This window comes from Jaculus jaculus, chromosome 4 (genome assembly GCF_020740685.1).
Source record: "Jaculus jaculus isolate mJacJac1 chromosome 4, mJacJac1.mat.Y.cur, whole genome shotgun sequence".
NCBI lineage: Eukaryota > Metazoa > Chordata > Mammalia > Rodentia > Dipodidae > Jaculus > Jaculus jaculus.
In genome coordinates this window covers 108,050,028-108,061,955 of record NC_059105.1, presented here as the reverse complement: position 1 = coordinate 108,061,955, position 11,928 = coordinate 108,050,028, and the positions used below count along the sequence as shown (strand labels likewise).

General features: G+C 37.7%; 1 pseudogene; it reads right to left on the bottom strand.

Annotated features, from left to right (window-relative positions):
* Positions 1 to 365: 365 nt before the first annotated feature.
* The window catches only part of LOC123460244, a 112,712-nt pseudogene continuing 101,149 nt past the window's right edge, over positions 366 to 11,928 (bottom strand).

Sequence of the window (11,928 nt, the reverse complement as noted above, 5' to 3'; positions counted from 1 at the left end):
CCCCACCAATGGGTAGAGCAAAGTAAGAAAAGCACAAGGCAAACATGTGGAACCTGTTCTGTTATTTAGAAAGTTCTCTATTATTTGATTTGCCAAGGTGAAGTCAACATTTTGGTACATGATCCATCTGAGTAAAGCTTTGGGATCTGTAAGGGATAAACTGCCTTTATCCTCACAGCTGAGCACAGCATTGCACACACTGAATGTTCAATATTTAGGTCCCGCAACCCTAACAAAGGTATGAAATACATAGCACATGTATAATTCACTCTTCTTCTTCTCCTTTTTTTTTAAAAGAAAGAGAAGTAAGCCTTTCTTTCTTGTTTTCCAAATAAAGCTGGCTGAGTTTGGTTGTTTCTCAGTGATTAGTCAGGGAGACCAAATCCCATAACCTCATCTGACTCCTCACTTTTCCTTGGTTTAACCTCTGCTGGGGCCGTAGTAGTAGCAGGAGCAGCAGTAGTGACAGTAGCCACAGGAGCAGCAGCCACAAATGCAGATGGAACATCCAAGAAGGCCTTACCTTCTCAATAACAAGTGTGAAGGCATGCTCAGTCTCCCCAGACCAAGTAAGGACCTGCTTGAACCCACTGATGATAGAATGCGGCACTGAGGAAACAGATGGGTAATCGATCTGCAAACACCAACTGCATTGTAGATGGTCTTCAGGAAGTGAGAACGCAATCTCCTCCTTGATGTCAAGCACTTTGGGGCTGTGGATGCTGCCCTTGTCAAGTACCCGCTGGATGGTCAGTGCACAGGAGCAGGAGGAAATGTTCAGCATGCCCGGCAGGGTGGTCTCACTTTGTTACCAGTCTTCATGAGCTGCACATCACTGAGAATTTCAGTGGTGCTTCTGGAGAGTTTAGTGGTGATGCCTAAATCCTGAAAGACAGGTCTTCTCAGGTTCCAGACCAGTGTTCTGGGCAGGCACAATGACTTCACATGGGGCAATGGCACCAGCATGGGCAGTAGCTGGCACCTTATTGACAACCAGCATGTCCCTGATCTCAGTGAGGTCCTTCTTGGTGAACACAAAGCCCATATTCCCCTGGATATGAAGCAACAGTTTCTCCAGTTTCCCCTCCCAGTAATCTGTTCTTCTTCTTACATATTTACAGAACCATCCTCTTGAGACCTTCCCTCTTCTCCCTCCCTTATATCCTTTTTCTAGCTTATGGGTCTCTGCTACTGATTATTGATTCCAGATCACACACAAGTCTATACATTTGTAGCTAGGATCCACATATAAGAGAGAACATTTGAAGTTTGGCTTAATGGGCCTGAGTTGCTCACTCAGTATAATCCTTTCAAGATCCATCAATTTCCCTGCAATTTTCATTTTTTTTTCATATTCTCTTGCTGAATAGAACTCCATTGTATAGATGTATCACATCTTTATTCTCCATTCATCTGTGGATGGATTTGTAGGCTGGTTCCATTTCCTAGCTATTATGAATAGAGCACCAATAAACATGGTTGTGTAGTATCTCGAAGGTACTGAGAAGAGCCATTAGGATATATTCCTAGGACTGCTATAGCTGGATCATATGGCAAATCTATTTTTAACTGTCTCAAGAAGCTCCACACTGATTTCCACGATGGCTGTACCAAATTACATTCCCACCAACAGTGCAGAAGGGGTCCCCTTTTACCACAACTTTGCCAGCATTTATGGTCATTTGATTTCTTGATGGTAGCCATTCTTACAGGAGAGAGATGGAATCTCAAGATAGTTTTAGTTTGCATTTCCGGAGGGCCAAGGATGTAGAACCTTTTTTAGGTGTTTATATGCCATCTGTATTTCTTCTGTTGAGAACTCCCTATTTAGTTCCATAGCCCATTTTTTGACTGGGTTGTTTGATTTCTTATTGTTCTGTTTTTTGAGTTCTATGTATATTCTGGATATTAATCCTCTGTCAGATGTATAACTGGCAAAGATTTTCTCCCATTCTATAGGTTGTCTCTTTGCTCTATTCACAGTGTACTTTACTGTACAAAAGTTTTGTAATTTCATGAGACCCCAGTAGTTGATTAGTGTTTTTATTTTCTGAGCAATTGGGGTTATATTCAGAAAGTTGTTACCTATGCCAATATGTTGAAGGGTTTCCCCTACCTTTTCCTCTAGCAATTTCAGAGTTTCAGGTCTGATATTAAGGTCCCTGATCCAGTTGGATTTGATTCTTGTGCATTAGGAAAGACAAGGATCTAATTTCATCTTTCTACTTATAGATATCCAGTTTTCCCACCACAACTTGTTGAAAAGACTATCTTTTCTCCAATGAATGTTTTTGGCATTTTTGTCAAAAATCAGATGGCTGTAGCTGCCTGGATTAATATCTGGGTCCTCTATTCTGTTACATTGATTTACATGTCTGTCTTTGTGCCAATACCATGCTGTTTTTGTTACTATGGCTTTGTAATATAGCTTAAAATTGGGTATGGTGATACCACCAGCCTTATTTTTGTTGCTCAAAATTGTTTTGGCTATTTCGTTTTTTGTGCTTTCAAATGAAATTTTGGATTTTTTTTTCTATTCCTGTGAAGAATTCCATTGGAATTTTAATGGGGATTGCATTAAATGTGAGAATGCTTTTGATAACATTGACATTTTGACAATATTGATTCTTCCAATCCAAGAACATGGGATATCTTTCCATTTCCTCGTGTCTTCTGCAATTTATAACTTGATTGTTTTAAAGTCCTCATTGTAGAGCTCCTTCACTTCCTTAGTTAAGTTTATTCCAAGGTTTTTTTTTGTTGTTTTTTTTTTTTTTGAGGCAATTGTGAATGGGAGAGATTCCCTGATTTCCTTCTCTGCACATTTGTTCTTAGTATATAGGAAAGCTACTGATTTCTGTGCATTTATTTTGTATCCTGCTACATTGCTAAAGTGTTTATCAGCTCTAACAGTTTGCTGGTAAACTTTTAAGGATCTTTTATGTATAGAATCATATCATCTGCAAATAGTGATAATTTTATCTCTTTCTTTCCAGTTTGTATTCCTTTTATGTGTGTCTCTTGCCTTATTGCTATAGCTAAGACTTCCAGTACTGTAATAAATAAAAGTGAGGACAGTGGACACCCTTGTTTTGTTCCTGAATTTAGTGGAAAAGCTTTGAGTTTTTCACCAATTAGTATTATGTTGGCTGTAGCTTTGTCATAAATAGCTTTAATTATGCTGAGATATGTTCCTTCTAGTCCCAGTTTCTGTAATACTTTTACCATGAAAGAATATTGGATTTTTTCAAATGCCTTTTTGGCATCTATTGAGATGATCATGTGATTTTTGTCCTTCAGACCATTTATATGATGTATTACATTTATTGATCTCTGTGTGTTGAACCATCCCTGTATTCCTTGGATAAAGCCAACTTGGTCAGGGTGAATAATCTTTTTGATATACTCTTGTATTCTGCTTGCCAATATTTTCCTCAGAATTTTTGTATGTATGTTCATGAGGTAGATTGGTCTGTAATTTTCTTTTTTTGTTCTGTCTTTGCCTGGTTTTGGTATGAGGGTGATTCTGGCTTCATAGAAGGAGTTGGGTAGAATTCCTTCCTTTTTTATTTGATGGAAAAGTTTGAGAAGCACGGGTGTTAGTTCTTCCATGAAGGTCAGGTAAAATTCACCAGTGAATCCATCTGGACCTGGGCTTTTTTTTTAGCTGGGAGACTTTTTATAACTACTTAGATGTCTGTACTTGTTATAGGTCTATTTTAATGGTTTATCTCATCTTGATTTAATTTTGGTAGGTCATATGAACCAAGGAAATCATCTATTTCTTGCAGATTTTCAAACTTAGAGGCATATATATTCTTAAAATATGACCTTCTAATTTTCTGAATTTCTTTGGTATCTGTTGGAATGGTGCCTTTTTCATCTCTAATTTTATTAATTTTTCTCTCTTCTCTCTTTGTTCTCATCAAATTTGCTAGGGGTTTATCAATCTTGTTTATCCTTTCAAAGAACCAATTATTTGTTTCATTGATTTTTTTTTTTTTTTTTGGTTTCTAGTTCAATAGTTTCTTCCCTAATCTTTATTATTTCTTCTAGTCTACTGCTTTTTGGTTTGCCTTGTTCTTCTTTTTCCAAGGCATTAAGGTAGCACATTAAATTTTTTTTTTGTGAACTCTCTAATTTATTAATATAGGAACTTAAATCTATAAATTTCCCTCCTAGGATTGCCTTCATTGTGTCCCAAAGGCTTTAGTATGTAGTATTATCATCATCATTTGATTCTATTAATTTATTGATTTCCTTTTTGATTTCTTCAATGACCCACTGATTATTCAATAGTGTACTGTCTAGTCTCCATGAATTTCTCTATGCTCTGCAGCTTTTCTTGCTAATAATTTGCAGGTTAATCCCATTGTGGTCAGATAGAATATAAGAGATTATTTCAATTTTCCTATAATTGTGGAGATTTGCTTTGTGTCTTAATATATGGTCTATTTTAGAGAATGTTCCATGTGCTGCTGAAAAAAAAATGTATATTCTTCAGCATTAGGATAGAATGTTCTGTAGATATCTGTTAGGTCCATTTGTTCCATAACATCATTTAATTCAGATGTCTCTTTGTCTATTTTTTGCCAGGATGACCTGGCAATTGATGTTAGTGGGGTATTGAAGTCTCCCACTACAATTCATTTGATGTTATCTGTGACCTTAAGTCTAATTGTGTTTGATGGAACTGGGAGCCCCCATGTTAGGTGCACATATGTTTAGAATTGCAATGCTTTCCTGCTGGAGTGTTCCTTTAATCAGTATAAAATGACCTTCTTTATCTTTCTTCATTAATGTTGGTTTGAAGTCTATCCTGTCAGATATTAGGATAGCAGCCCCTGCTTGTTTCCTAAGCCCATTTGCTTGAAACACCATTTTCCATCCTTTCACCCTAAGGTGGTTTCTACCTTTGGTTGATCAATTAGTTTCCTGGGTGCAACAAATGGCAGGATCCTGCCTTTTAATCCAGTCTGCAAGCCTGTGTATTTTGGATGGTGCATTGAGGCCACTGATATTAAGAGTTATTATTGAAAGGTATGTATTTATTCTTGCCATTTTTCTTATTTTGTAGTGTTTCCTCTTTTCCCTTTACTTATTGTTTTAAACTGTTATTTGAGTATGGTTTATTTTTTCCTAATTTCCTCCTGAGTGTGTTTAGCTTTCTTTTTGGCATTAAGAAATCCCTTCAAGTATTTTCTGTAGAGCTAGTTTAGTTGTCATAAATTCCTTTAGCCTGTTTTTGTTGTGGGATGTCCTCACTTCTCTATCAATTTGGGTAGATAGCTTTGCAGGATAGAGTAATCTTGTTTGACAGTTATTCTCTTTCAGAACTTGGAATACATCATTCCAAGTGCTTCTTGCTTTTAAAGTTTGTTTTGAGTATTCTGCAGTTATTCTGATGGGCTTGCCTTTGTAGGTGACTTGTTTCTTCTCTCTATCTGCTTTCAATATATTTTCTTTGGTTTGTGTGTTTTGTAGTTTAATTATAACATGGTTAGAAGAAGTTATTTCCTGATTTTGTCTGTTTGCTGTTCTAAAAGCTTCTTGTACCTGCATTGGCATTTATTTCCCAGTTTGAGGAAAATTTTCTCCTATAATTTTGTTGAAAATACCTATTAAGCCTCTGGATTGATATTATTTTCCTTCTGTTATACCCTGAATTCTTATGTTTGATCTTTTGATAGTGTTCCAGATATCTTGAAATTCCCATTTATGCCTTGCTATTATCTTGTCTTTCTCTTTGTTGGACTGTATTAGGTCTGCCACCTGGTCTTCTAGTTTAGATATTCTGTTCTCTCCTTCATCCATTCTATGGCTGAGATTTTCCACAGTTTTTTATTTCATTGACTGTATTCTTCAAAGCCAGGATTTTAGCCTGGTTTTTCTTCACTATTTCTATTTCCTTACTCATGTTGTGTAATGACCTCTTTATTTCATTAAGCTGGTTTCCTGTGTTCTCTTTCAGAAGTTTGCTTTCTTCTTTAATTCCTTTGTTTTCTTCTTCAATTTCCTTCATTTCTTCTCTGATTTCCTTGAGCATAGATACCATCATTTTCTGGAAATCTTTGTCAGGCATTTCATCTGAATCTGGAACATTGGTAATCATTTCTGATGGATTTTTAATTTTGGTGGGACTGTATTGTCTTCATTCTTTGAGTTTCTTGTGTTATATTGTAGTGACTTTTGCATCCTGAATTGGTATGAGGTTTGGGTTTTCTACTTATCTGCAGTGTTTCCAGGTGTAGCGGTCCACCTCTATATACCTTCATGATATGAGTTCAAGGTGCCAGGTATAGCTCTTCTCTGCCAATCAAGCCAAAGAAATAATTATAGGTGTTGAGTTTGCTTGGTAAGCAAGTATTCTAGTGAAATGGGTGTAATGATTTACTGGCAAATTCTAAACTTCAACAGAGTAACATACACAATCAATAAAAACCAGCACAAAGTATGCAATTGTGGGGATTAAAACAAATAGATAGTCATATAATGCCAAAATCCCTAAGGGTGCGTGTTGTTCTACACCTGTAATCTTGTCAGCTGGGAGGTAGAGATTTCTGTTCTGAATAGGTCAACCTGGATCAGGATCAGACCCTGCCCCCAATAATGACAGAAGCAAAAATAAAGGCCCCCTAACACAGATTATTGAAAATGGTAAAGCCAGCCAAGAATATATACCACATAACCTGCCCTGGCAAGGAAAAAGAGATTAGCTCTTGCAGGACTGTGTACCTTTTTTTTTTTTGTTTGTTTCTTTTTAAATTTATTTTTATTAATTAGTTTTGTGCTGATTGAATAAAATTTGGTACCATTATTAGGCTCATCCATGACCTATTCCCTCCCCTTGGCACTTCCTTGTTGAGGTATATGGGTCATCCATTCTGGAGTTAGCCCACAGTTATGGGTAGGACAAATGTCTCTGCATATCATGACCCAACATGTGACTCTGACTTTTTTCCACCCCCTGTTCTGCAAAATTTCCCTGAGCCATGTTGGTTCATTTCTGGTCTGCTTCAGTGCCAAGGTGTGATGAGGTTTTGGGGGCCTCTGGGTCTCTGGATCTCTGATTTGGTAGGAGTTGATTTTTCTCTGGGTTGGTCTCCTTCACCCTTATGCTGGTACTCAGTTCACCAAGAAAACAGCACCCTTGCTTGTTTTGCCAATTGTTCTTAGTTTCAGCCAGGGCCCTTTTGAGGTATAAGGGGGTGGCTCTCTCCTTAGCATCTACATCTATCGAAGCAGATTCTCCAACAGAGAGTAAGTTAGCACCAGACAAATGAGATAACTCTTACTTCTTTTTTAACAGAGAATTTAGTAGGTGTAGGCCCTCTTGTAGCCCACGATTGGTGGTAGCTTAATAATGGAGAGCAGGCTTATGTCTGGATATGGTTCTGACTTGTTTCCCAGCTCCATATATGGGTCTTATACCACTGAAGTGATCAGTTAGCCAAATCAATAGCAGTTGGTTTCCCACCATGGCTGTGCACCACTATTGCACTTGTATGAGCATCATGACAGGTTATTTGCTGCTAAGTAGGTGAGACCATGAGTTGCTTGGACAGATATTGGTCATTTTCCCCCAGTCGCCCATGTAGCACCTTCTGGAACTAGATGTGCTGACTGTCTGGGGACTGACTCTCTTCTAGCTTCCATCCATGCCATTCCATTTTACATTCCAACCACATAAGGTGCCTTCAGCAGTAGGGTCTTACCACTCACCTTTGGTGGATCATCAGGAACTCTGACAGAAATCTGTCTTTCTTTTAGGAAACCTTGTAGGTCTCTCTGATCAAAATCTCATAGTGGATGATAGCCACATGCTGGTACTGGGAGCTGTAGGTCAGTGCCCACTATGAAAAGGAAGAAAAAGATAACTAATATAAAAGAGTTAGAGTGAAGAGAGAGAGAGAGAGAGAAGCTGTAGAAGATTAAAGTCAGTCTTCATCATACCTTCTCCAGTGTCTTGTGGCTTAGGTGTTCCCTTTAAGGGCCTGGTAAAGGTTCAGCCATTTGGTCTACCTTTTAGGGTGTAGAATATTAAGGTACCATTGCCGTTTGGGTCTAGATTTGTGTTTCCCACCACCTCTGTTGCCCTCCCCTCCCTCCCCACCCATCCTATTGTCTAGTCTACCTGATGCTTGCAAGGTATGTAAGGCATCTTGGGTAGATTCAGGTTAGGTGCTGTCAATCAGTGAGGCTATGTGGCAATTTTATTCTGTGATTGGGTAAGTTCACTGAGAATGATCTGTTCCAGCTTCAACCATTTTTCCTCAAATTTCAGTGTGTCATTTTTTCTTACTGTTGTGTAGAATTCCATTGTGTAGGTATACCACATCTTAGTTATCCATTCTTTCAGTGATGGACATCTGGGTTGTTTCCAGCTCTTAGCTATTACAAATTGAGCCACTACAAACATGGTTGAGCAAATCTCTCTGGCCTGTTGTTTGAAGGTTTTAAGGTAGATGCCCAGTAAGGGAATAACTGGGTCTGTTGGTATCTCTATAGTCAGTTTTTCAGGAGTCTCCATATTGTTTTCCAAAGTGGTTGTACCATCTTACATTCCCACCAAGAGTGGATGAGTATTCCTACTTCTCCACCTCTTCACCAGCATTTATTTTCATTTGATTTTTTGATGTGTTCTATCCTTAATGGGGTAGGGTAGAATCTCATAGTTGTTTTAATTTGCATTTCCCTGATGATTAGGGATGATGAACATTTTCTTAAGTGTTTGTTTGTGATTTGTATTTCTTCCTCTGTGAACTGCCTGTTCAGCTCTTTGCTCCATTTTGTAGTTGGGTGTTTGACTTTTTTTTTTTTTTACTTTTTTTTGAACTTTTTTTTTTTTTTTTTACAAGGTAGGGTCTCACTCTGGTCCAGGCTGACCTGGAATTAACTATGTAGTCTCATCATGGCCTCAAATTCACAGCAATCCTCCTACCTCTGCCTCCCAAGTGCTGGGATTAAAGGCGTGCATCACCACGCCCAGCTGGTTAGATTTTTGAGTTCTTTGTAAAGTCTAGAGATTAGTCCTCTGTCAGTTGGATAACCCTCAAATATTTTCTCCCATCCTGTGGGTATTCTATTGGCTTTGCTTATTGCATGCTTGTCTGTAAGGAAACTCTTCAGCTTCATGTAACCCCATTGGTTGAGTGACTGTTTAAGATCTTGAGCTACTGGGGTTTTGTTCAGGAAATTGTTTTCCATTCCTATATCATGGAAAGTTCTTCCTATATTTTCTACCAGTAGTAGTCGAGTTTCTGGTCTTATATTGAGGTCTTTGATCCATTTGGACTTGAGTGTAGTGCATGATGAAATGTGTAGATCAAGTTTCAATTTCCTGCATATGGTTATCCACTTTGTCCAGCACCATTTGTTGAAGATGCTGTCTTTCTTCCAGCCTATATTGTTAGGGCGTTTGTCAAATATCAAGTAACTATAGTTGCTTGACCCAAAATATAGGTCCTCAAGTCTTATTCCATTGGTCTATACTTTTGTCCTTATGCCAATACCATGCTGTTTTTATTACTATGGCTTTATAATATAGCTTTAGATCAGGTATGGTGATGCCTCCAGAGGTATTTCTTTTGCTGAGGATATGTTTGGATATGTGAGGCCTTCTGCCTTTCATATGAAATTTGAGATCATTTTTTTCTATCTCTGTGAAGAACACTGTTGGGATTTTAATTTTAATTGCATTCAATCTGTATATTGCCTTTGGTAGGATTGCCATCTTCACAATGTTAATTCTGCCTATTCAGGAGCATGGGAGGTCTTTCCATTTTCTCAAGTCTTCCTCAATTTCTTTTTTGAGTGTTTTATGTTTTTGTTGTACAGATCTTTCACTTCCTTGGTTAATGTTATTCCAAGCTATTTTTGTTGTTGTTGTTGCTCTTGAAAATGGGATCATGTCCCTTATTTCTTTCTATGTATCTTTGTCATTTGCATATAGAAAGGCTACTGATTTTTGTGCATTGATTTTCTATCCTACTACTTTGCTATAGGAGTTAATCAACTTCAGGAGTTTTGGGATGGAGTCTCTTGGGTTTCTTACATATACAATCATGTCATCAGCAAATAGAGATAACTTAGCTTCTGCCTTTCCAAATTATATCCCTTTTATTTCCTTCTCCTGTCTTATTGCTTGAGCTAGGACTTCCAGTACTATATTGAAGAGCAGATGTGAGAGTTGACAACCCTGTCTTATTCCTGATCTTAATGGGAATTCCTCCAGTCTCTCTCCATTAAGTATTATTTGGGCCTTAGGAGTTTTGTATATTGCCTTTATTATGTTAAGATTTGAACCACCATGCCAATTCTCTCCAATGCTTTGATCATTAAGTGATGTATTTTGTCAAAGGCCTTTTCTGCATCTATGAAAATGATCATGTGGTTTTTGTGCTTAACCTTGTTTATATGGTGTATTACATTGACAGATTTCCATATGTTGAATGACCCCTGTGTTCCTGGGATGAATCCCACTTAGTCAATATGGATAATGCTTTTGTTGTGTTGTTGGATTCGGTTTGCGAGGATTTTGTTCAGGAACTTTGCATCTAAGTTCATCAGAGAAATAGGTTGGCAGTTTTCTTTTCTTGTGGTATCTCTGCCTGGTTTTGGAATTAGGGTGATACTAGCTTTCATAAAAGGAGTTGGGTAGCTTTCCCTGTTCTCCAATTGTGTGGCACAGTTTGAGGAAGATTGCTTAGAGTTCTTTCATGAAGGTTTGATAGAATTCAGCTGAGAAGCCATCTGGTCCTGGACTGTTCTTTTTGGGGAGTTTTTTTTATTATTACTTTTTCATTCTCAATGAGTGTGTTAGGTTCATTTAGGAGATTAATCTGCTCTGAGTTTAACTTCGATAGATGGCATGCATCCAGGAATTTATCCATCTCCTCCACGTTATCCAGTTTTGTGGAGTAGAGGTTTTTGAAATAAGTCCTTATGTTTCCCCCAGTTTCAGTTATGTCTGTTGTGATCTCTCCCTTTTCATTTTGAATTTTGTTAATTTGACGTATCTCTTTTTTTGGTTGATCAAATTGGCCAGGGGTTTGTCAATCTTGTTTATTTTTACAAAGAACCAGCTCTTTGTTTTGTTAATTGTCTTAATTGTTTTCTTAGTTTCCAATTCATTAATTTTTGCTTTGATTTTAATTATTTCTTTCCTTCTGGAGTTCTTTGGGTTGGGTTTTTCTTGCTTTTCCAGTGCCTTTAGGTGGATGGTTATGTTATTGATTTGGGATCTCTCTGTCTTTTTTATGAAGGCATTGAGTGCTATGAATTTTCCCATGAGGACCACCTTCATTGTGTCCCATAAGTTTTGTTACAATGTGTTCTCATTGTCATTCAATTCTAGAAATTTTGCAACTTCATTTTTTATTTCATCCACTATCCATTTATTGTTTACAAGTGTGCTGTTCAGTTTCCAGGTGCCATTGGGATTCTTGGTGGGTCTTTTGTTGTCAATTTCTAGCAATGTAGCATTGTAATCTGATATCATGCAGGGAATTATGTCAATCTTCCTAAATATGTGGAGGCAGGCTTTGTGACCCAGTATAAGGTCTATTTCAGAAAATGTTCCATGGGCTGCTGAGAAGAATGTATAGTCCCTGGATTTGGAATGGTAAGTTCTGGAGATGTCCATTAGGTCTAAGTGCTCTATGGTTTTGTTGAGCTCTCTTACTTCCCTGTTGAGTGTCTGTTTGGATGATCTGTCTATTACTGATAATGGTGTATTGAAGTCCCCAGCTATGATGGTGTTGGTGCCTATTCCTGTTTTATTGTCTAGAAGGTTTTGGTTTATGAACTGTGGTGCTCCTGTGTTTGGTGCATACATATTTATGATTGTAATATCCTCTTGATCAATTGTTACCTTGATAAGTAGAAAGTGGCTTTCTTTGTCTTTTTTGATTATTTTTGGTTTGAAGT